The following is a 27922-nucleotide window of genomic DNA, read 5'->3' as shown; positions in this document are numbered from 1 at the left end:
TTTCGCACTCCCACGAAATCCTACCATCTGTAGTTAGATTTACCCAATCCTGTTCTCGCGTGGTTATATTGAAGATGCAATTGAGATCGTCATCACTGCCATCATCATGCACTGGTTCAATGTATCACGCCAATATTGTATTGCACTCCTTTGGCGGGATCTAGTGGTACTACTATGCGTAGTGACTTGTTCTCAAAAATCATTTTGCGCTTCTTCAGATTTATGATTTTGTTCGTATCTGTGGCCGAGTCTATTCCTAGTAGCGTGGGATAGGGATTTTTGTCATCGACAATCTTTATCACTTCAAAATCTGCTTGCACGCTCGCACCTTCAATATCCACCGTTACCCGTTGCAATCTTCCCATGGTCAAGACCTTCTGTTGGTTCACCATTCACAACTGAATAGGAGACCATTGTAGCATGGGTCTGCCCATGTATTCTCATGTTTTTTTCGTCAGTACATTCATGTCCGATCTAAGATCCAGGATTACCCAATCCAATTCATACTCATTGATTTGTGCACTCAACCTCATTTCCCTTCCTGTGCCCAATGCATGCTTTCTAACTTTTCAGACCACACGCGGTTCTCCTAACGTCACACACCTAGTGATAAGTTCCTATAGTCCTTTTACTTCCTTTCTGTCGCGTAGCAGTTTTATGCATGTCTCCAAAAAGGTAGTGAGCATTGAAGGATCCATCCCTGGTTCTAGTTGATCCTTACTACCTGAAGTGGAGGCCTCTGTGAAGCTCTTCTTAGCTTCCATAAATGTTTCCTTCCTATGTTCTAAATCAAATTTGGGTTCCTTTGTAGGAGCCTTGTGAATCCACACACTTTCTTTCGACTACTTACCTTTATCATTACCAATGGTCATACCACTCCTGAGCACTATGTCTACATTTAGGTCTTCTTCGTGTGGCTCAGACCTCATCATCTGCAAATTTCGAGTCGGAGGAGGCTGGAGTAACCCTTTTTCGCGCAACCTCACTATCAATGTAGGGAAGTTTTCTGTTTCATGATCAAATTGAGTACAATACAAACATGATGTCCTTGTTGGGTTTGTAAAATTGTAGGCATATTGCCCTAACCCTCCATAGTTGTAACAAATTAGTTGTTCGCGACCCCTTCTTGGTCCCATTCTACCTCGACCTCGTTCATGCCCCTAACATCTAGTGTGTGCCAATCCTATATTTGGGTCGAGGGCTCATGTTTTGGTCTACATCTTATAGGCAGGATTCCGATCCATCATTAGTTCGTAGCTTCTGCAGGTGCGTTCATCATGGCCTACAAACCTGCAGAAGTTACAAAACAATTGTTGGGACATCTATGTATACTTTTGCAGTAGATGACAATTATCCGTAGTGTGTTTTCCTCCTATTTGATAGATCGCACACCATAGAGTAGGCACCATGCTTGGTCCTGCTTGTGCCTCAGGTCTTAACAACATCAACCCTCCTCCCGCCAAGTAGTTCATGAACACTAGATAGTGGTCCTTGTCATGCCCCTGAACTTTGCATTTTATGCACCATAGTTCTTCACATGCCTCTAGCCGAGATGTCATGTCTTGTTTCAATCTCTGCATCTCTAGACATAGATTTTGTAGTTGCATGTGTATTTGTTGGACTCCTAGACTAGGGTTTTGTATAGGGGTCTCATGAAATCTCATTTCCATCTACAAAGCTTCGGCCTAGGTGGAAAGCTTTTGTTGTGACAACGTTGTCCTTAAATGTGGTGTTAGTGACGCTACAAACCATGTGTGGTGCTATCCATTCATCAAAGTCATGTTGGCCTCGTGAAACATACTCTTCAGTCTCTGGTCCAAATCCTAAGGGGTCTCACCTGAGAGCATCGTGATCTCCTTAAACCCAATAATTGATTGTGTCTCTGAATTTGGCCTGCTAAATTCCTTGTTCAGTGTGGTCTAGATTTCTGTGATTCTTGCATTTGGGTGGTCATTATAATGCTTGATGTACCATGTTAATTTCCGATCCTACAACGTGCTTAGTAGCATATACTTCTTGATATTTTCATCCACGATGCCTTGTGCTTCCCATACCGACCTTATCATGAACCATAATTGGTTCAGATATTCATTTCCTACTCTGAATACCGGTAGTTTGATCACAGTTGCCATACTGAACTATGTTGGTGGTGGAGGTGGGGTGGGTGGATATGGAGGTGGGGAGGGTGAGATGGGTGGCGGGGTAGGTGGAGGTGGTAAGTGCGGAATTTTTTTCCTTACCAGACTGACTACGCTTCTCGGAGAAACTTTCGCAAGTTCTTCCTCGCTTTCTCGCAAGGGTGAAATTAAGGGACTGGTTTCTAATTCTTTAGTACCTCCTCTTCTATATATCTTACCACTTCGTGTAGTCCCAAACATTAATTTATTCGCATAACCCACTTTTCACACAATAGCATCTTAATCCACATGTTCAAAGATTTAATATACTTACCTCGTGGTCCCTTTGGGAAGCATCGTTCTGCCTCACTGTAGGTGATGGTCATATATACCGTGAACTCGGTGATAAATCCCCCTATAATTCGATCAAGCCAATGGTCCACAGCTTGCGTGATCTTATCTCCTGATGCTTCTAGTCTGTGCACTAATTCCAGAGTCCACACATAGTTTTTTTGATCCTATACCTTCCCTGGTTGTCTGCTAGCTTCGCGATCCACTCATATAGCTCAAAGGAAAGGATGTAGAGAAAATTTCATGGATTTCTATATATAAGTAGTGCTCCAACCATTGTTCCTTAGATACTCGTGGATTCCTATTTTCCTACACCGCGAACTCATGAATCTTCTTGTCCAACCACCCTTCAATTTCTTTCTTTGTTGGATTCTAGTGACATGACATCAGACATCCATTATGCGGATCTCGGTCTTGACAATGGAACTATTTGTTGGCTTATAGGGGCTTGACCCAGGTTCAGAGGTGATTAGCCAAACAAATCCTGGTACTATTGGCCCTTTCGGAAATAGTCCGTGGAGCACGAACTAAGGTCTCACCCGTAGTAGTATTGGAGGGTGCTAGAACCAGGTTTCCCCACCCTAGAGATGTTTTATGATTTTCAGTGGTCCGCATATTTTCCCTGCGCTCGTTGCTACATGCATCTATCAGTACCTCACGGCCTGTAATGCTGCCTTCGTGCAGCCCTGCTCGGGGTGCGATCTATGTTATGACCCAATTCCTTACTATTAACTCAATATTATTTGATTACTTAACTTATCAGTATGAGCCCAATTATGCTTAACAATGTTCAGTATTCATATAAGTGTACATGATAAACAAAATAGTATAAATGCATAGAAAGTAATACAAAAGTAGATACATAGTATTTGGAATCAAAATTCTCTTTATTATTCTTCTTCTTGGGTTATAGACTTGACTCCACCCTGCGCATTCAATTGCAGGGGTCCGCAGAGTTAGCTTCAGACTCTACTAGGCCTCTACGAACTCAGCTGCAAAGCCTCTTTCGACTACTATGACCCAAGACACTTAGACCTTTTCTCTATTCTTTCTATCTTCTCGACTCCATTCCTTTTCTTCTATCTCTAATTATATTTACAACTTAGAGCCTCGCTCTATTTATACAATCCCATGATCTGTGAACCATGGGTAGGCCGATAGTACATTACAAAACTTATGGTAGACAACCCTATGACTCAACATACATTTCATGCTTCGCGCTTGTAATTCGCGGAGTCTTACAACATTATTTGACCAAAACTTGGGCTTTGAGCCCCAAAACATGTTGTGGGGGGATTCTATGCCCAACATTGGTACTCAATTAGCTCATAGCTCATCTTATCATCCTCAATATGATGGAAAACCTAATATGGTGAAACAATGTTTGGAAGGATATCTTCTTTACTTTGTATCTAATAAACAAACACAATGGGTCAAGTGGTTACCTTTAGCTGAATGGTCGTATAACACTTCCTTCCATACTGCAACAAAAATGCCCCCATTTATTCCACTTTATGGATATCATCCACCATCCATCACATCATCTTTAAGAGAAAATTCTAAGGTTCAAGCAGTGGAAGATCACATCGAGCATCGACAACAAATTCTCCAACTCTTAAAGGATAACCTCACTCTGGCACATAATTGAATGAAATAATAGGCAGATCAAAATCATAGTGAAAGAAGTTTTGATGTAGGTGATTGGGTATTTTTACGGCTAAAATCGTACAAAAAAATGTATCTCAACCAAGCTAAGAAGGATACTAAATTATCACCAAAGTACTATTGTCCTTACAAGGTATTGCGAAATATTGGTACTATGGCATACAAATTGGAGATGCTTTCATCTTCCCGAGTACACCTAGTTTTCCATGTTTCATTCTTAAAAAAGGTTATTGGTGACAAGCTTCGAGCTCAAACAATGTTTCTAGAAATTGAAGAAGAAGGAAAAATCATATTTGAGCCTGAAGCAATCATGGAAACAACAACCTGACAACTACAAAATTGATCAATTTTAGAGTATCTCATTAATTGGAAGAAATTACCTGCTAAAGATTCCACATGGGAAATGATAAGTTTATAGAAAATCATCCATAACTACTCAAGCGTTGAGGACAACACTTTTTTAAAGGATAGGGGCATGTTAGGTCCCTATAATACTAATGTATCCCCTTTATTATTATTTTTGTGCCCATGTAGCCCCCATATTGTTATTATTGTGCCCCATAGAATCCCACTATTGTTATTGTTGTTCCCTTACATTATTATTTTTATGTAGGATATGATTATATTGTTACCCCTTAAACTCCTATATATATACAAAGAATGTCTTGTCATTTGTATCATACAATGATTTTTCATATATGTAATGTAAAGGAGCCTTCCCCCTCGAAGAGGATAATTTTTAAGTCATTGATCTATCCTTTTGTGAGTTGGTTGCATAACACTACCTGGTTTGGTAGTGCCCATACTCACAGGGTAGCAAATGGGATATATATATATATATATATATATATATATATATATATATATATATATATTCATCATAGGCTAGAGGGAGCCTTTGGCAAGGATAATTTTAGGGGCGAATGTTCACCCTTTGGCGAAATTAAGGGGTTTTAAATTTTTAGTGGGTGAATATTTTGTATCATAGTACATTTTTACAAATCACCTCAAATAGCCCACCTTATTTTAAGGGAGAGGGTAAAAAAGGTAAATTTAGCCCTTGAAATTAGGACTTACAACCTTCCATTCGCCCATTTTCAAGAATAGGTTTTATTTAAGTGAATCCTATGGGCCAAATACCATATTTATAAAAGAGGTATGGTAAATTAATAAAAATATAAATAAATGAGAGGTATGGTAAATAAATATAACATTTTTTATATTTACTCCATAAGTCACCTTATATACATGTAAGGGTGTAAACAAATAAAAATATAAATAAACTAGACGTATCGCAAATAAAAAACCTCTTTTTATATTTAGTCCATAACCCTCGTTCTATTTATGAAGGCTCAAGAAAGATGTTTTATTTAAGTGAATCCTATGGGCCAAATACCATATTTGTAAAATAGGTATGGTAAATTAATAAAAATATAAATAAACGAGAGGTATGGTAAACAAATAAAACATTTTTTTATATTTACTCCATAAGTCACCTTATATTTATGAACACTCAAAAAATGGGTTATATTTAGGTGAAACCTATGGCCAAAATACTATGGGACAAATACCATGGACTAGATTGTTATTAATACCATGCAAAAAACCATTATTAACCCTAATATTAGAATTAATAAAAATAAAAATGGCACATGGTATTGACCCATGGTATTCACCAAAATGGCACATGGTATTGACCCATGGTATTCACTTGGAATGTAGCCTATTTAAATGGGGGAATTAAACCAGCATGTAGCCTATGCTAAGATTCACTAGGACTCTACAAAGTTTTATTATTTAGTGAAAGACTCACCAAGATCTTACAAGATTTTATAATTGAGTAAAATATTCTCCATGCCTGGTGAGAGATTCGCCAAAAAATTATATATACTATTATATTATTGATAAAATCGCCTTCCATTTTTCCTATATACCATGGAGATTCGCCCATTTATTATATTTATAAATTTAGGGGGGGTTCTTAAAATTTTCCCTGGCCTTTGGACTCCCTTGATGATTGAGGGTGGAGGTGAGCCTCTCGATTCCCTTGTTTCCTTGGGCAACCGATATTTCATATTGAAGAGAACAAAAGGCATTAGGTGGTTTCTAGGTTTGGCAACCGATCCAATGTGTGTATGGGAGAAGAAAGGTCCATTGAATGCTTGTTGGTTAGAAATCGATCCAATGTGTATTAAGACAAAATAAAAGAACAATTTAAAGATAATTAATAATATTTTTATCAATTTTGAATTTTAAAATTATGAACACAATATGATTTATGATTGGGTTTTGAGATAACTGAATGTGATAATTATATACATGTTGATTCGATCTCTGGACTAATTTGATTTGTGGTGATAGGAAAAGAATAACATTGTAAATGTCACCTCATCGATGAGCTACCAATTTTTGGAATTATGGTTCTATGTTTTCCTTGATGGCAACCAAGATTGATTTTTTTCAGGCATTCTACAATCTAGACAATGCCAAGATGTGAAGAAAATTACAAGCTTTCTACAATTTGGACAATACTAAGAGGAGAAGAAAATGCATTTTGATCTAGAAAGCGAGAGAATATTTTCAACAACAGTCCTTCTGGAATCGCTTAACATATATAAACAAGTCTGGAATGAAAAGTATATTATATAAAAAAATTGGAGGAGGGAATCGAGAACTTACAAAGGAACATAGTAAGAGAGAGTGCAGAAGCCTTATGTGGAGCAATGGGTCCCACCCAAATGTTCTACCTCGATGAATTTGTAAATTCTCCTTTTCATCATTTTAGGCTAAGGTGAGCTTGTCAGAGTCATTTAGTGGAGGACATAAGGTGGGCCCGACCAAGAGGTTCTACCCCAATAGGTTTTATAAGTGTCCCTTTACACTAGGTCGGGTTGCCATGAGCATTCCTACATGGCCTCAATAAGATAGTCTATTGAGAGGGCCCTGCCCGTAGGTTTATTACCTGCCAATTTTTGGTAAACTCCTTTGCATTTAATCAGTCTTGCAACAACGACATCATGTGGAAGTAGTTAAGCGTTAGTTCATAGTGGGCCAGAGCGAAGGTTTCTACTCAGAGATTGATATAATCTTATTTTCTATCACACTGGGCTCTTGCAAACAGGTTCACGTGGAAAAGTTAGATCCTACCCAAAGTCTTCTACCCAACGACCTTTGTGACCTATCTTTCTGTCGTCATGAGCTTGTATAAATGAGCTCTCATGGAAAAGGTGGGTCCCACCTGAAAGGTTTACAACCTGGAGGTTGTATTTAAATGACTCTTGTGATGCATTGGGCTACAATGATTGAGCTTATGAGGTGGATATATATATATATGTGTGTGTGTGTGTGTATTTTTGTTAGAACTTCAATTTATCATTAGAAATCAAAGCATGTCCAGATCACCATATATGCTCCTCCTCTTGCACCTCTATAAAAGACTCAATGAATGTGCACTCAGTAGTGGCTTCCATCACTCCTCCTTTTATAGTTATTTGATTGCGTCAAAAGAATTAATTTTTTATTACCACAAGAACAAGAACCATAGTTAAGAGTTGGTTGAATCAATATTACCCCGCGCACCAAATTTAATGAGTAAAACACTCACAGTGCACAAATTTATAACAAAAAGGTGTTTTGTTCAACCTTCAGATTACAATTTTATAACCCAAATCGACACAAGCACCCATAATGTAGGCATGCAATCATTTATAAAAAACATAATCTGTAATATTAAACATGACCCTTTATAGTGGGAAAAGCCACTGTTGCAACAAAGGGTCATGTTTAATATTAGGGTATTTTTTTTTTTATGAAATGATTGCATGCCTACATTATGGGGACTTGTTTTTAGTTGGGGTTATACAATTGTAATCCAAATATTGAAGAAAACACCTTTTTGTTATAAATTTGGGCACTGTGAGTGTTTTACTCATTAAGTTTGGTGCACATGGTAATATTGATTCAACCAAATCTTAACAATGGTTTTTGTTCATGTGGTAATAAAAAATCAACTGTTTTTACCCTTGGTATTAACGTGATCAGATAACTATAAAAGGAGGAGTGATGGAAGCCACTACTATGTGCACATTCATTAAGTCTTTTATAGAGGTGCAAGAGGAGGAGAATATATGGTGATCTGGACATGCTTGCATTTCTAATGATGAATTGAAGTGCTAAGAAAAAGATTGGTATTGTAGGGATCTTTGGAATGCTTCTTGACCCACAATGAAATTTCCATGACTTATCGTTATTGTGTTGACAATGATATGGTATGCATATATTGATTCTTCCTATTGATAATAGAAGGTATAGTTCAATCCTTATTATTGTCTATAACAAGATATATCTGAATATAGGAACTCATGCCATAGTTGCTCCTTAGTATGTTGGATCAATAGTATGGCTTGTTGATGATTGATGCTTCATATTTGTTGTTGTTTATTCTCCTCTTCTAGACTTATGAGATTGATCTATTATTTGATTGATAACATTTAGTTTTCATGGTAAAAGTTGCAAGGATTTGATTTGATGAGTTGGGTATTGACAATGCTATTGAGTTGTTGAGTATAAGGACTCAAGACTTGACTATGTGGCTTGAAAAAAAGAGTTTGATAGTGACATATAACCTGTTTATCGATATGGTTTGACAATCTTGGTATTTTAAAATATTGATGAAAAGGGTTGATTATTAATTTTATTGCACTACAAGAAAAAAGGACATTGGTGAGGGGCGAAAAATGCCACCATAAGCTCATTGGTGATAGTGAAAAGAGTGTTTGTCACCAAAAACTAAATGTCACCAAAGGTGGCATCGCCAAAAGTATAGGTGTTTTGGTGACATTCAAAGTCCATCACCAATAATGATTTATAATGACAGATAATGACTGTCACAGTTTCATATGAAAAATGGTGACAGACCATAACCTCAGTCACCAAAAATTGAACATCACCAAAGGTGGCGCTGCCAGAAGTGTAAGTGCTGTGGTGACATTCAAAGTCTATCACCAATAATGATTTACAATGACGGATAGTGACCATCACCATTGATATGAGTAATGGTGACAGACCATAGCCTCAGTCACCAAAAACTAAACGTCACCAAAGCTGGCGTCGCCAAAAGTATAGGTGTTATGGTGACATTCAAGGTCCGTCATGAATATTGATTATAATGATGGATAGTGACCATCACCATTTCATATGAACTATAATGATTTATTGTGATGGATATTTCATGGCCGTTACTATTGGTGCATATATATGGTGACGTTCATTGACCGTCAATAAATGTTGCATTGTCAAAAGTATAGGTGTTGTGGTGACATTCAAGGCATGTTATGAATAATGACTATAATGACGAACAATGACCGTCACCATTTCATAGCAACAATAACGATTTATGGTTACGGAACTTTCATGGTCGTCACTATTTATGCGTATATATGGTGGCATTTGTTGACCATCACCATTTCATATTTTGGTGAGGGTTGAAAAATGTCACCATAAGCTCATTGGTGATGGGCAAAAGAGCTTTCGTCACCAAAAACTGATTGTCCTCATTCCATATGGATATCAGGGCATGATGAAATCGAACCACCAACCTCCTGCATGTAAAGAAGATGCTCTTCTGTTGAGCTAGCACCCTTTAAAGAATTAGACTTTTAAAAATTAGACCTTGAATCTTCATAAATTGTAAATTCTACAACTTTCAATAAGTTAAAGTCTCGGAAATCTTTTACTAAACAAGAAAAGCAACATCGATGCTGCAAGTCCCTACTTAATGGTTATGGAAGTTATGAAATGTGGGTATAGGAAAAAATAATTACATATAAGATAATCAATATGTTAAGTTGAATACTCAATTAGAAGTGAAACTTTGAAGACATTTATAACCTATAAATGACCTATAACTAGCAAATACACCAAATATTGCAAAAGGAATTTCATAAGTGGATAGCATATGGAAGAAGAGCATTGATGAAGATAGATGCAATATGTTATAGGTTGAGTGAAATAAAAATCTCAATGTTGTTGTTTTTGGGTGTTTAGATATTTGAATGATATCTAAACTTCTATGCAAATGTAACATGGATCTCTAGAAACCATGAACGATATATATATATATATATATATATATATATATATATATATATATATATATATATATATATATATATATATATATATATATATATATATATATATATATATATATATATATTCCTCCTTCACATAAACTAACATGCAATTTGGAATTTCACAAGTCCGCACTCAGAACACAACAACAACCAACAAATAAAAAAACTTGATTTTGATAGAAAGCAATAGCTTCACCTTCATTCTTAAGCTACTTTTGTTTATTTGAATTTGACTTGTGATATTATTTATCTAACAAGGAATCAAAATCATCACTAGTATTAAATTCATATAACGCAGACTTTGGAGATCCCACTGACATCTGAATTTTTGTTCCCATGCTTGAAAACCATGGAGATCCATGTCAATAGTAGAATAAGATGTGCGTATGTTGCTCAAGAACACATTCCTTATTAACCATTTTTACCTGACAGAAACGAGAGAGACAACACAATATCAATGTACACAAAATCCCCTACCGAAATATAATCTTAACTTAGCTAAGATTTCTAAAGATGTTTTTAATTAATAAACTTTGTATTTGGAAATTATGTTTCTTTAGATTTAAAAAAGACTACATTGTAGAACACTTTTGTCTATTTGTCCAGGCAATTATATTGTAGCATATGTCACGTGGTAGAAATCTAGAGTACCTAAAGTAAAAAGACAAATTTTCTCAAGAAAATAGATTTAGAAAAGAGGTTTGAAAAATATATGTTTGTCATCAAAGCTTTAATTAGTTTAACAACAAACTAGTTGGAGTTTGAAGATCAAAAATATTTCATAGGAAATGAACAGGACAATGGCCAAAGTCATTATTCATACAAATAAATCTAGAGTCACTATTACCATTGCAGATAACTGAAACTTGGGCAGTGGTCTAACAATTAGAGCTTTTTGCAGGGAGGACTCGTCAATACCATCATTTTTTTTCCAAGGTTTGTTGTGTCTCTAGATCCAGATCAGATAGCTTTCTATTCTCAAGTTCTACCTTTCAAGTACTGATTTTTGGCTCACCCTTTAAAACACAATTCTCCACTCCGTTTGATTTTTTATTGTCAAGAGAATTGGCAGGACCTTCCCATCCTCTATTTTACATCAATCAATAACCATCCATCGGTGATATAAAGAATAACAAATACACAACAAAGGCCAAAGATGTGCTAGTTGTATACCTATGTTCTATGATTCATCTAACCTTAAGGGTGCTAAGAGCTCACCCTAAAAAAATAACATCCACATGGAATTTACAAAACTTTTTAAAATCAAACTCCAAGTAAACCAATTAAAATACAAACATCATTTTAATCAATAAAATCTCTGACTTAAAGTAAAAGTGGCCTAGAATTGAATGTTATATCAACCATGTCAAGTAACTAACATTGGGTGAGAAATATAGGCCATGCATATTAGATTAGTGAAATGATTGACCTGATAAAGCTCAAAATCAAACAAATGAGTTACAACTAAGAAATGCAAATAAATTACTTAAAATTAAGACATGAGGTTTCCCTTTCAACCATGTCATTAAATGACTCTTCTTTATGTCACAGACCATTAGACTTTTTCCGATACTAGGTGGAAGTGGTATTGTAACATTAACCACTAATAGAGTCCGTGTCCATGACCACTTCTCAAGGTCCAATCCATTACCATAATTTGGGGCTAGATAAGACTCATGCAAAAACCATCAACATGAAAATGAAATACACATCCTTGTAAAAATATTGGAGGAAAAAAAATCCACAAATTGAAATAGATTATAGGATAAATCATTCCTGCAACATGATTATCTTGTCATGAACAATAAAAAAATAAATCAAGACAAATGTAATTTTTGCCACATTTTGACAATCATTTCCTTTTGCATATTCTATGAGAAATTGATGAAAAAAGTCAACTAAAACTTGTCAACATAAGGATTATAGTAAAACATAAAGGCACTGCTCCAACACATATATAATCCTAAACATAAGTATCTATACATATAAGTATTTATTGAGATCATTGTATTTTGTGAAAATATGGAAGTCAAATCTTTGAATTAACACAATTTATGGTACCACTGCCTTACGAAGTCCATTCATTCAAGTATTTACGAAGTCCATTCAAAAATTTCTTCAAGGTTCAAAGTTCAAACAATTAACATGTAGCCTAAAAAAGTTCAGATTTGAAAAAGAGATAACCTAAAAAATGTAGAGTATATATCTCACATTTATATATCCCAATTTCCAGACATTGAAATGACACTTTCTAGCATACTATTGTGAATTCATCCTAAAATGCTATAAAAAAAGTATTGATGGTTATTTTTGTTAAAAATGGAAACTAGGGCTAAATTCCACTTTGAGCGGCTCCTTTGGGGCTAGATAATTGTGGCATTGAATTCCTATTTTTGAGAGGACCAAAATCAATCTAAAGATCATCAAATTTGGATAAGTAGAGGTGGAATTTTGAATTTATGTTTCTCTCATGTAAATTGTTTAGGTTAGCGTCAATTATATGTTGGCTTTAGAAGATCAAAAGTCACATCCCCTCAACTCCACTAAATTGTCTATATAGAGGAGCATTCCCTCTCATTTGGGACACATAAATCAAAAGAAAAAGATACCTTTTGTGGTAGCGAAGATTAAGGAGGATAAATTCAACTACATGTCAAGGGGACCCAACAAACAATCACATAAGAAGGTACACTTATATGTAACATAAGTTTCATTTAGAATAAGGTGCACGAAACACTTTCAAGCTATACAAACTTCAATGGGAAATTATGCATGTGACATACTACAATTTGACAATTAGCAGTTGGCATTATTTCTTCAAGTCCATAACTGAATGATTAATCATTTAGAATTGGTTAAGGTGCAAAAATTACAAATTCACTTTAAGGACACTTGTTCCATTTAAAGAGTCATAAAAGCTAAATTTAAATTTAAGATGTCGCCAGCCATAAAGAGTATTAAGTGCTCAATAATCCAACAATTGTAACACTTTCAAGACCTTTTAAATATTCATAACAGTGACAATTGTGAATCATTGGGATAATGCATTCCATTAAATTATAATCTCAGTTGTGAACATTATCTTTTGGATGTATATAGATCTTTACAAGTTGAGTCAGTTTATTAGCGACAAAACAGTTTCGCCAACATTCAGAAAATGAAAATGAAGATAGAAATGAATGAAAGGAGATATCTACCTTGCAGGATAGTTTAGAAACCAAAATGCAGAATTATAGAATTTGGACATAGCATTAACCATACTTTTGGGACTTTAGCTTCCCAAATAATTCACTTTCTTGTCATCGACACCCTCTACAATGAGGGAAACTTTAATAAATATCAAGGTTTAGAGTTAGAAAGATTATGTGAAAGTTCCTATAGATGGAGATCTTTCTCCCTTATTTCAATCACTTGGTAAAACTGCAAGTCACACATAAAAAAAGATCGATGTTACCGATGTGAGTATTTATTCCTTTAGGCATCATGAAGTCTATGGGTGATACACACACATGCATATATATGTGTGTGCATGTGTGTAATTAAGCCTATAGGTTTCATGTAAGCCTTTCAATTCTCTTTACGCTAGATGTATTCTTACAATGGTCAATGGCGCGTAAGTAAAACCATTGGATTACAAAAGTCAATGTTGGATAAAGAGAATAAAAATACCAATTGCGGAATAGAAGATGACAACCTCCAAAAGTTTGCTACCAAATCTGCATTTTCTAGTAGACCTCAGGATATATAGTAGTTGCAACTATTTGCATGTCATAGTTAGGATATAAAGAAACAAGGATAAATTACAAGTTGCCATCACTCATTGCATCAAAATGTTGATACGATTATCAACGCATAGTGATAATGGTTGTAAGGTGACAAGAAACAATGCATATCTAATTCAAAAATTGTACTTATGTATGCTTCAAGACTGAACTCATAGGCTTGTAATTGAACTCTTACAACCATCAAATTAATTCATGCACTATCAAGCAATATCATCAGTGATATATTTCCTTATAAAAGATTATGCCTCATATCTTGAATTCGACCTAGAGTTTAATGCACATTCCAATCATAAGAAGTGCCAACCCCAGATAAATTGGGCTACTGAGTTAGGGATTAAGCTTTTCCATCTACCCATAGATTGGGTGGCATTGTGGTCTTTCTTTCTTCCCAATCATCCCCAAGCCAGATTCTAGGGCATACGGAGGTTGCTCAGGAACAAAAACAATTAGGAATCCAAAAAAAGATCTCCACCCTGGGCTATCAAGGGGAAATGTTGAAGATGAAGTTGAATTCATCGAAAAAATGCTTGATTGGGATTTTGTGTCTTATGCAATCATTTCAGTGTTTTCCTAGCAAGGCCACAAAAAATAAGGAGACTCTGAAGCTTTACTTTAGATGAAGCTTGCAAGTTTAAGGCTAGACCAAATTACATTGATGTGTCCGTAGTGTGGTGTGCAATTTCAAGCTAAGGTAATCAAAGTGGGATTCGAATCAAATGCCTTTCCAGAGCTTGCTCTTATTGAAATGTATGTTAAGTGTGATAGAAAGTAGGATGCAATCCAAGTGTTTGATCACATCTATGGGCCTAATGTTTTCACATGGAATTTTTAGGTTGTCTGATATGCTCGATGCAGTAGGTTAGAGCATGCAAGGTAATTGTTTGATATGATTCCTAAGAGGGATGTGGTCTCTTGGAGTAAATTGATTGGGATATATACCCAACATGGGTATAGTGAGAAATCCATCCAACAGTTTTGTGAAATGCATAGGTCTAGCATGAGGTGGAATTATATTACCTTCAATAGTGCCCTCAAGGCTTGTTACCTTACACTCCATTGAGCAAGGAAGGCATCTACATGGCTTGATAATCATAAGTGAACTTGAATTGGACGTATTTTTTGGGAGTTCCCTTGCAAACATGTATAATAAATGTGTTGGAGTATAGATGATGCACACCTTCTATTTCATAAAATGGTTATGTGAGATGTCATTTCATGGACATCAATCATTATGAGTTTTTCACCTTAGAGAGTGCACATCAATTATTTAATATAATGCCTACATGGAATGCAGTTTCTTGGAATGCAATAATGGCAACATATGCCCAAGTTGGGTATGGTGAGAAAACCCTACATATTTCTAAAGAAACGTTTGTGGCAAAAATGAAAATAGATTGGGTCACCTTTGTTAGTGTTTTAAGTTCATGTACCCATTTAGAAAATTTGAAGTAGGGCATGCAAGTCAATGTACACACTATCAGAAGTGAACTCAAGTCAAAATAGGAAGCTACCTGACTTGAAGACTGCAATGCACATCAAACTGGTGGGCCATGCATTCTAGCAAAAGCTAGCTGCTGTGGGGTTTGAACCTGCAACCTGCTAATGGAAACACCTGCATATGAGTTTGCAATGGAAGTGGTATTCCTAGTGAGAGATGAGAGTTTTTAAGGGAAGTGTTTGTTAAAATTCCACTAAGAATATGTGTTGAGATAGTACAAATGATCTCACTCTCAAGTTTGCTCCCCAAGTTTAACAAAGGTTGGCTCAGCTGCACAAGTAGCACCAAATGCATTTATATTTAGACATTCAATTTTATTTCAAGTTGCTCAAAGCTCAAACATAACTTTGTTCTTATTAAATATCCACTTAATATGTCATATGATTGTCGTGTGTTATCAATTTACAATTTGGCACAGCAGTCGCCAGGAATGTTTACGAAGATCCAAAATCATTGTAGTCTCTTCCAGCTTTTTCAAAGAAAAATTTCACCAAGTTGGTAATATTTCTATTTCGACAAAAATGAAGACCCCCTCTTCAAGTCTATAATGTATTTTTTTATTTGAATGATTCATGGCTATTGTCAAAGAATTGCAATATTTGTCAGATTGGTAAAAATCTATGCAAAATAAATGTTTTATTGCACTAATTGCATAGATATGGACTTGAATTCCATCTGTGTCAGTGTAACTACTTCCTGGTTCTGGTGCAAACAAACATATTATTAGAGTGCCACTTGAATTTTGGCACTCGTATCAAAGTGGTGGTTCCCTAATATTTTATATTTTGAATGGGTGACTGAAATATAGGACTCTTGATCCGCATGCAAAAATATTTCATTTCAAGGATTTGGTGATATACCCAATGTGTATATTGTAGACTAGGATGTATACACAATAATTGTCAGAATTCAACAATGAAGCGCTAGTCATGTCTTCATGACCCTAATGCAAGAAGTTTTAACCCACATGTCCAAAATTTCATTTTTGGTATTTGGATAGATATGTAGTATGTATATTAGTAGGCTGAGTAAATATATATGCCATATACTCGGTGGTTGTGGACATACAATGAAGTACTAATCAAGCACACTATGAAAGATAGGCTACTACAGTGTCTAAGCACTTATTCAACCTCTTGTCTTGTCGAGAACCAAGAAAAAAAAGTATGAACAAAGAAATTGAATGCATATATATTTTGAGCCATGATTGCCCTACTTTTGGGTTGATTTGATACGGACCACTATAGACTTTGCAATTGAATGAAGTAGTGAAGCTGAAAGGGGAAGTTTAGAGTAGGTAATGAGCATAAGATAATTGCTACCATCATATCAAGGGAAAAATCTTCCCATAGCAGACTTCAAAACTAGGTGGATATACATGGGTATTTGCTTTGTTATTCTGGGAAGTATATATTGTCTTAGCATGCCTTAAAATGATGTGGTAACTTTCAAGACAAATGAGTATTAGCCTTTCCTATCTTGTTATTCTGGCCTTTTTGGGTTCATGGCCGCCTCAGGTCTTCTCGATTAGAGTGTTTTCTAACATAGCCCAGTGCACAAGGAAATGCAGTGTATGTTGTGGGAATGCCTCAATTCCATATCCTTTCTATATCAATTCAAGGCATTGTCAGCTAGATAGATTCAAATTGCAATTCTATAACAATACTGTGAGGATTAAGTGAACAACCTTTACTATAAGTTTCTCATTAGATGGGATCATCATCAATCCTCTCCAATATTCCTATCCTGAAAACCTCAAGGGCTTCAGTGTCAAAGACATGAAGAATTATGCAATTTCTGTCAGCAACTTTCTCCAGTTATCTGACTACAAGAACACTCTAGATTGTCTGCTGAAGTGCAATATTCCTTATATGCAAAGCTACAATGAGCAGTGCATGTTTGATAGGACATTTTTCTATCCCCTTCTGAATAAGACAATATGGCACCACGGAGATGATGAATTTGCTCACTTCTCCTAGTTGCAGTGCTAGAGTTTCATTATTTGGATACTCACACCCATATTGACCCATTTGGATGCAAAATGTGGGCTAAGTGGGAATTGGGTGTTATGGTCACTTTTTGATGACGTTAACTATGACCCCAATGTGGTCTATCAACATATAGTAGATGTAACTGATAATGTGAGGTGTGCTTCTAAAGATGGATATCAAGGAGATGAGTTCTGTCAAGGCAATGGATACATAAGAGTATGCAAAAAGCATGGTGAGAAGTCATACAATAACGATTGCCAAAGAGATCATAATGCAACAAAGAGACTAGTCCTTGTGACTGGGCTTCTCGCTTCATCAACACTTGTGGCAGCAAGTCTTATTGCACTTTCTTTACATAGACAAGATAAATAATCTAGTTTCTGAATTAGATAGTCCAGAGAGGAAGCCAACGTGCAAAACTTCTACTTATGCACTTTGAAGAATTCAAACTTGATCTATTCTCTTATAATATGTTGGAGAAGGCCACTAAAATATTTGCTACCACAAAAACAAGTGTGGACATAGTGCTTGTGGGACTTTATATGCTGGGAGGCTTACTGATGGTCACCTTGTTTCTATAAAAGGGATCCACTTTGGGAGTTCTCATGGAGTAGATCAACTGTTAAATGAAATTAATATCTTCTCAACAGTGAAACAAAATAAAACTTAACACAAATTCTTGGTTTTGTTTATTAACTGAATTTGTCTCTACTTGAACTGAGGGTTTGTATATACTAATGTTGATGAAGCGATGATATAATTACCTACACTGTTTACCTTGTCGTTAAAGTATGTTAGAATTCTAGAACCAAGTTAGTAAGAAGCAAAGTTTATCTATGTTCTACCTATGATTATCATATCAGGTTGAGTACTCCCTACTTATTGTTGTTATTCTACTAGTATCAGATTCTGCAAATTAGTGTTCTAGAGATTAGATTATTGCATACAGGGTACAAGAGCTATGTGCCATCATTTGTAGAGAAATGCATTGAAGAAAGATCCATAAAGGGTTGTGAATGAGTTGAAGTCATCTACTCATCGGGTAGTGAACAAATTGGATAAAAGAGAGCAGCAGCCAGATTCTCAGTTGGAGCACTCTAATGAAAACCATAATTCGCTAGACTCTATTTTTTCTCAAGCATAACTACTGGATCAAATTCAAAGGTTGTACAAGATATAATGACAAATATTATAGATCAGTGCAATTCTATTTTTTTGAGAAATCTCATCAGATAATTGGCATTCAATTTAAGTTTCAATAACAATAGTTTGATATACAGAAGACTATGGGTACTAGTATGGTTGATCTTCATAAGTTCTATGTAATATTAAGACAAGACATAGGGTACCTTCAAAAATTAACTTCACAGATATAAAAGCAAATCACTGAAGTGGCTAGCACTATATCATCTCAATTAGACAATATTCAAAATAAAACAAATGACATTGGCAACACAGTGACTTTGTCATTGGGTCAACAGAAACTATTAGTAGATGACCAAAGTCTTGCTTTGCAAGGCCTTGATACTCTTACACAAACTCAAGCTGAAGCATTTGAATAAAGCAAGTATCAGTACAACAACTTGCTTATAATGCTTTCCAGCACTAGCTTGAGTTCACTACTTACCAAGAGGAGCTTTAGCCAACTCATAATTGCCTAACACAGAGCTCCTTTGTGGTTTTGTCAACTCAGGAAGCATTTGAGTAAAAGAAAGCCACTATGGTCATGGCTTAGAACAAGTTATCTTTATTGCAAAATTCCATTCTTCTTGAATCTCGGGCTATTAATACCATCTTCTTCTACTTGATTATGATTGTTGTGCTCTATATGTTGATAAAAACAAAAGAAAACCAATAAGGTCAGATGTGTTCTGTACTCTGTAATTTTCATATCATTTGTCATTGAGTTCATCATAGCCCATTTTAAAGGTAGTGTCTTTCACAACAAGGCTGGATTGCCTCAAAGACATATGTAAGAACAACATTTTCATATACTCTTGCTCTCTTGGGAGTTCAATATTTTTGACTCGTATACCATCTGCAACAATGGAACCCAAAAGACAACACATAAACATTTTTAATGTGCTAAATATTGAAAGGCACTCTTGCTAAATATTTTGCATTTCAATGCTGCCAAGTTAATATACATGTATATTAGGAATATAACACCCCATGGGATCACCATTGCTGATGCATTAACACTCATGAAATTGACCGATAAACTTTTCTTGGGAGTTCAATATTTTTGACTCGTATCCAAATAATGAAACCCAAAAGACAACACATCAATTTCTTTGATTACTAGAACCACAAAAAAGCACAATAATTTTGATTAATTAACAATATATGACAGGTTTAAGATTCTTGTGGGATGAAATATATGGTTGTAGGTTTCCTAGAGAATTTACCAGTGTTCATCCTGAAGATGAATCTAGTTGAGGATTCAAAACATCAAACATTGTGGAAGATGAACACTGGTAAATTCTCCGGAAAAACCTACAACCTAACAATAAATGCTTTGCTAATTCATCAAGAGGCATGATACAAACAAAAGGTACAATATGATAGACGCAACACATACAAAAGAATGGCATCACATGATTGATAGGTTGTAGATTTATTAGCCAACTCACTATATGTGAAGAATCTCAAAGGCACAAAATCGAATTGCATACAACATACTATTTCAGGTTCTATATGTTTCACAATGGAATTTCATCTCTGTGAATCCTATGGTAGATACAGTCAACCCTATAGGAAGAATTGATGCCTAATTTTCCCCACAGAAGAATTCTTGCAAAATCTATTAAAATTTCCAAAATGATATGCTGACTAGAATAGGGACTAGATTTTGCTATAATGTGCCCATAACAAATCAAGGCACTAGTCTTCTTCCCTTGTTAATAAAAAAAAAAGTCCAAAATTCTTCCCTCTTTTACCCCATTTTGTTTCATTTTGCAATCTAGAATTTACCTGAAAATTTTACTCGATATCAGAGTCTGTTTGAACCATAAAAATCCCAAAAAATATATCATAAACTTGGCTCTACTTCCCTCAAGCAAATCATGTGAAATTGACCTAAAAATCCTAGGACATTTTGCTTGTAGGGGCCCTTGAAGTGTGCTTTGTTGAAAGATCTTAATAGGGCAAAGATGGTAAAAGTTATAGACCATGAGGGTTACTCATCCACTAGGTGGATAAATATTCACTTATAAAAGTTCCCTACTTCTCAATAATCATAGAAATAGACTTTACATTCTCAATGCCAATGAAAAGCTAATAAACATTGTGCAGATTTGGCTTCCATAAATGCTTGTTATCTCTTTTTAGTGATATGTTATATAATTATTTATGTTTGCTTGGAATTTTTGCATAATTGATTATAAGTGTCATACTATGGTTTGTTAATATTCCGAACAAATTTTTAAGTAAAATGATTAAATTGGTTTAGAAGTACACTCCAACGTGCACATGCAAAAAATATAACTAATTAGGTCACACATAAAGCTAATGGCATTTATGAAGTCTTTCAAAACTAAAAATCAATGTGTATCCTAGGGTTTAGCAAAGAAAATTACCTTAAGATGTTGAAAATAACATCGAGGTCCACCAAGGTTTGTCGTAAATCTCTATATAGGAATCCAAAAAACTGTAAAACCAAGGTACAAATTATTAATTTCTTTGATCACAATCCAACAAAATTCAAATAAATTACATGAAACACCATTTAAAGAATTTGTATCCCAAACAAAATGGGTAACTACAAAGAATTGTTTCTCATAAAATGTAATAAAGCATCTAACTTACTGAAGTTTTGATCTCAGATTGTCACTTTTCTTCTCATAAAATGTAATAAAGCATCTAACTTATTGAAGTTTTGATTTTAGATTATCACTTTTCTTCAAGTTTTTATTTTTTAGTGTGAGAATGTATTTGGTCATTGAATACAATGGACCTGTATGTTATAAAAGCTAACTTTAGTGCCAGTGTGGACTAAGGATAGAATGCTATTCTTTGGTTTGGAAGTGGAACCTGCCTTTCACGATGGGAATGGATAGGGTATTGGTAGAAAATTTGTTATTCATTATGATATCTATGTATTTTTTATTTGGGTATCATTCTAACAATTTTAAATTGAAACTCTGGGGCATCACACTTGCTTCATTACCAAATCTGAAAACGTGTTTGTGTCTAGACAGTTTATAAGTTCTAGAGAAAGCATAGCTTGTTAGGATGCTTGTTATCATGCAAAAAACAAGTTATATGGTACTAAAATTTCTTCATTGAGGTCAAGTAGAGATTTGATAATAAGCTATTTGAAGCTCCATGCCCAAGATATTTTAAAGAAGATGTATAAGTGTCAAATGCCACCATTCCAGAATTAGAAGTACCAAAGGAATCTCAATTCTAAAAGCGTTTCATTTTTTAAGAACTTCCATAGTGATAACAATAACATCCTGCAAAAGATCCTAACATGCATCCACACAAATAAATCATTCAACAAGCAGATGTTAGGTGCTAGAATAATGCAAAAGATTATGAGAGATGCTCTAGAAATGGTTTTGATCTGCCATGTTATAGTTGATGTACCTTGGTAATAATCAAGTAGAAGTCAAGTGGAGGCTTTCTCAGGTTAACACTATTGATTTTTGGTACGAACTGTGTAAAAATATTTAATCTGACACATTTTTCTTGAAAAGTTAACTTCTTTGATCATGAGTGAAATGTTAACTTGAAACAAGTTAGATTAAAACATCTTCACAGTCCCAACTAAAAACTCAGATAAAAGTAGTGGTAGTTATATTAGTGATAGTGTTGGTTACAATAGTTAATATTCACAAAGAGTTATAAAGTTATGACCCCTTGCTAAGATATACAAGAGAGCATATATTGTTGGAAATAATACTAAGAGGGGCGGTGAATCAGTATTATTAAATCAATTTATTTCCTCTTCACAATCAGTTTTGTATACGCTACTTCAACTATGTGAAATTGTGTATATATGCTACTATGTCTAAAGAAACCAGCATATATCAGAAAACTTAAGATTCATTAATTTTTTGATCTTTAATCAGTGCATCAGTACTTCATTAATCATAAGAACAGTAAGTAGGAGTAGTAAAATAGAACAGATCATCACACACATGGACACAAATATATAAGGTGGAAACCCAATGTGGGTGAAAACCACCTGCTGCAATTTGTCTTTATCTTCTTTTAAATTAGAAACTTCCTTTTACAATGATTCTGTACTAGTGTAGTCTTATACCAGTACGCAGGCTGCTACCTGTAGAAGGCTACAACCTTCTCTCCTTCTCCAGCTTCTCCTGGAAGGGAGCTATAACCCCCTTAGCTCTTGTACTAGCTGAGGTACTAGTACGTAGGTGCTGACATACAAAAGGCTACAACCTTCTCTTTTCTTCCAGGGACCACGTTTCATAAATTTTCAGACTAGATCCATGAATATCAATCAAACATCAAGTATATCTGGATTAATGAAACTCATTTGTACAAACAAATATTGAATCAACCAATAAATTCTTAGAACACTGCAGCAATAAACAGAAGTAGCTAAAACATATTTCATGAGATGTACGCTACTTCAATATGTTGAACTTGCATGCATACGCTTCTGTATTAAGGCCAACCAACGTATACATTGTTTTAAGTTAGTAAACCAGCGTGTATACGCGCCTCTGTTGCGCTGAACCTGCGTACAGATCTATAAAATATAGTTTACCCTTTTCACTTATTCATACATCAGTTATACCTATATTATCATATTTATAGATCACGTCATGCGCCAAATATAACAGATCAAAAATTACACAAAGATACTTCTCTTCAAGCCGCCTTAAGATCTTGACCCATCAATAGAACTTATCCTTCTCCTTGCGCTCATGTTCCTCCTTGATTTAGATCTAGTTATGCACCATAACCCAATAATAGTATCCTAGATCTTGCTCTTCATAAGATATTCAATTCTTTAGTTGATCACTTGCCAAATGATCTCCTTCCCTTTTTATAGACTTAGGCCTTACTCAAACCATGGTCCAAAACCATAGAGATCCAATACTAGGGACTCAATACCTGGGTTCAACACTTTGGATGCAATACCAAGGACCAAAACCATAGGTTCAAATATGTCAGACTAAATAGCATGGACTAACCATAATTTTTCCCACATGTACGCGCTTTTCTTTGCATGAAAGTGTGTGCATACGTATACGCGCCTTTTGATCGGTACACCCGTGTGTATACACAATTTTGTTAAGAGGAACCTACATATACCTCATTTTCTTTCATTCTGAGAGCCTGAATAGTGATTTTCCCTATGAGTGAGTTGCCATCAAGGACAACAGTTGTGCCATAGTGCCAAACATCTGTCATAATGCCAACAATCTCCCCCTTTGGACTTGATGGCAACCCCAAGTCACTCAAAATCATTCTCCCCCTTTGACATCAAGGGCAAAGGGTTATGCTCCCCTTGAATACATGCTGAAATCTTTGCTCTACTGTGTTGTCCAAGCTCCCCCTAACTGTAGGCAAGGTCTGCAAGAAGATGTTCTACAAAAGAAACATGACTTTATACATTATAAATGACCTTCCTATCACCAAGGAGTCATACATACATCCATCTCCCAACCAAGTGGGGAACGACTCATCTACCCAACCAAGCGGGGATACACCAAGAATTTACATATGATAACAACAAGAACATTACTTCATCCATCCCAGGGATAGTGGGGAAACCAAGATAGGCCATTACATGACCTTGATAAGAAAAGAAATACAAGACATAGAGACGAAATATCTACAACAAGACTAGCATTTGTCAATCATCAATCATCATAACCCTCAATCATCATTCAGACCAACAACCATGCTCTTCCTTATGCACATGTTCCACCTAAAATTAAATCAATTGTGAATGTAAACCAAGATCTTCTAAGATACTGCCAACAATGCATTATTAGAAGAGTATATGCTCCCCCTGACCCTGTGCCAAATAGTCTCTGCCAGACCTATATTAGATTCTTTTCATCCTGAAGTTGGTCCACTGTTTTTATTTAAACCAACATATACGCGACTGTATCTTCATAAACTGGCGTATGTACGCGGATCCTCCTCATGAAACTCGCATACAACCACTTTTCTCTGAAACAGACAAGATTCAGCAGCAAGATTATGCATCAACTACCCCCAACTTCTGTTTGAGGTATTCAAATGTCTCCCTTGGTAGTGGTTTGGTGAGTATGTCAGTAACTTGTTCCTTAGAGGGAACATACTCCAATTTAACCTTTTTTTCAAGCACTTGTTCCCGGAGAAAATGATACTTGATAGGTATGTGCTTTGTCTTTGAATGCATGACGAGATTCTTTGAAATACTGATTGCACTTGTATTATCACAAAAAATAGAGATAGGTGGAGTACAAGTGATTTGAAGGTCTTGCAATGTTTGCATCATCCAAAGGAGTTGTGTGCAACAAGATGCAACAACCACATATTCTGCTTCAGCTATCGATAATGCAATTGAGCTTTATTTCTTACTGAACCAAGATACTAATCTGGAACCCATAAAGAATGCACCACCACTAGTTCTTTTTCTATCATCCACGCTTCCTTCCCAATCTGCATCTGTATATGCATGAAGTGTGAGATCTATATCTCTAGGATACCATAAGCCATGGTTTTGAGTTCCTTGAAGATACTAGAAAATTCTCTTAACTGCTTGAAGATGAGTTTCCTTTGGATTCGCCTGAAACCTTCCAACTATTCCCACTGCATGCATAATGTCTAGTTGGGTACTTGTAAGATAGAGTAGACTACCAATCATGGATCTATAGGTTGGTTGATGTACTGCTGCTAATTCATCATTTGCGCTGAGGCTACATCCTGTTACCATAGGGGTGCACACTAGTTTCGAATCCTCCATCCCATATTTCTTCAAGATCTGCTTGAGATACTTGGTTTGTGATATAAAAATACCATCTTTGTTTTGTTGGACTTGTAAACCAAGAAAATATGTGAGCTCACCAAGCATGGATATTTCAAACTCTTTTTGCATCATCAAGGAAAAATTTTGACTCATGTCTTCTTCATTGCTACCAAAGATGATATCATCAACATACACAACAAGTATTAGCAACTTATCATTGCCAATTTTTATATATAGATTGCTATCTGTTGAACCTTTTGTAAAACCTTACTGATGGAGGTACTTATCCAAGTGATAATACCAAGCCCTTGGAGCCTGTTTAAGGCCATAGAGATCCTTTTTGAGTCTGCATACAAGTTTTGGATCATTTCCAAGGATAAACCCATCTGGTTGCTCAATATATACTTCTTCATCCAAGTCTCCATTTAGAAAAGCAGATTCATGTCCATTTGAAATACTTTGAACTTCTGAAAGCTAGAAAGAGCAAGGAACATTAAAGAGCAAGGAACATTCTTATGGCCTCAATTCTAGCAACTGGTGAAAAAGTTTCTTCAAAGTCTATACCTTCTTGTTGAGCATACCCTTTACAAACAAGTCTGGCCTTGTTTCTAATCACATCTCCATTTTCATTTAGCTTATTTTTGAATATCCATTTTGTTCTTATGACATTCTTATCTTTTGGTGTAGGAACCAACTCCCAAGTGTTATTCTTTTCAATATGCTCAAGTTCTTTCTCCATGGCCTTTACCCAACATTCATATTTGCATTCCTCTCTTACATTTTGTGGTTCAGTGGAGGAGAGTAATGCTAGATAACTTGAAGCTTCTGAAATGGTTCTTCTTGTTTGTACACCTGCCTCCTTTTGCCCCAAAATTTGGGTTTCTAGATGATTCTTTTGAACGTACCTGGATGGAGTCTTTTATTCTATTATTATCTGTTCTTCTGGTGCCTCATGGGTTTCTTCTTCATCATGAATCTGATTTGATGTTGAAGGATAGTCTTCATCATTTTTGAAATCTTCAGATTTTACTTGCCTAGGAGAATAGTAACTGCAACAAATGCGGCTTCACCCCAGAAGGTTGCGGGAGTTCCAAACTCATCAAGCATAACACGAGCCATTTGTTGAACTGTTCTATTCATCCTTTCCATTACTCCATTTTGCTGAGGGGTCCTTGCAATAGAGAATTCCCTTCTTATTCCATGTTCTTCACAAAAATCGAAAAATTCATCCGAGGTAAATTCCCCTCCTCGATCAAATCTGAGGCATTTGATTCTCCGATCTGACTCGTTTTCAACCAAGGCTTTGAATGCTTTGAACTTATTGAAAGCTTCGTCTTTATTCTTCATAAGTCCTATCCAACACATCCTGGAAAAGTCGTAAATGAACAATATAAAACATTCTTTTCCTCGAGGTGACCTTTTCCTAGATGGACCACATACATCAGTATGGACAAGTTCAAGTGGCCTACTAGCTGATCCTTCCTTCTCAGGAAAATTAGTTCTGGTTTGCTTACCAAACTGACATGATTTGCATATTGTATTGTCTGGAATTCTGATGTCAGGGAGATCACGAACCGCCTGATATTTGCATGCTTTCCTTATCTGAGAGAAGCTTAGATGCCCTAATCTTCTGTGCCATAGCCAGTGTTCATCATTCTTGCTTAGATAGCATTGTTGTTGTCCTCCCTTGAGTATGTATAAATTATTTGGAGTTCTTATGCCTTTGATCGATGTTTCTCCTATATCAAGCTCACGAATGATGCATCCATTTGATCGAAATATTACTTCATTTCCTTGATCAAACATTTGACTAACACTCAATAGATTATCCTTTAAGCCATCAACATACATAACATTTCCATCCTTGACCTTTTCTTTCAAAAACACAGAACCTTTACCTTTTATGAGTGCAGGGGATTCATTTCCAAATGAGACCTTCTTTTCCTTTTCTAAGGCACTATATGACTGTAGTTTTTCTGTTATGAAACCAGCTCAAGAAAAGATAGAAAATATAGATCAATGCCTTAGAATTCAGCCTCTTCGAGGGGGCAACCTCCTTTACATTACATAAATGAACAATTCTTTTATGATTCCAATGACAAAACCTCCTTTCTATATATAGGAGTCTAAGGAGTCACAATATAATCCAGCCGACCTAACAATAATAATATAAAGCCACAAAAATAACAAAAGAGGGATTCTATGGGGCACAGAAATAACAATAAGGGGGTAATAGGGCACAACAATATAAATAAGGGGTATAACTATAATAGTAATGGGGTAATCACTAGTATTATAGGGACCCAACATCCCCCTCTCCTTCAAAAAAGTGTTGTCCTCAACACTTGAGTAATTCTGGATACTTCTGCATAAAATTCTCATCCTCCCATGTGGAATCTTCAGCGGATAAGTTCTTCCACTTGATAAGATACTCTGAAATTG

The sequence above is a fragment of the Pinus tabuliformis genome, chromosome 9 (genome assembly GCF_031772625.1).
Source record: "Pinus tabuliformis cultivar Carrire ecotype Pingquan chromosome 9, CPIR1, whole genome shotgun sequence".
NCBI lineage: Eukaryota > Viridiplantae > Streptophyta > Pinopsida > Pinales > Pinaceae > Pinus > Pinus tabuliformis.
Note: the sequence above shows the minus strand (reverse complement) of the source record.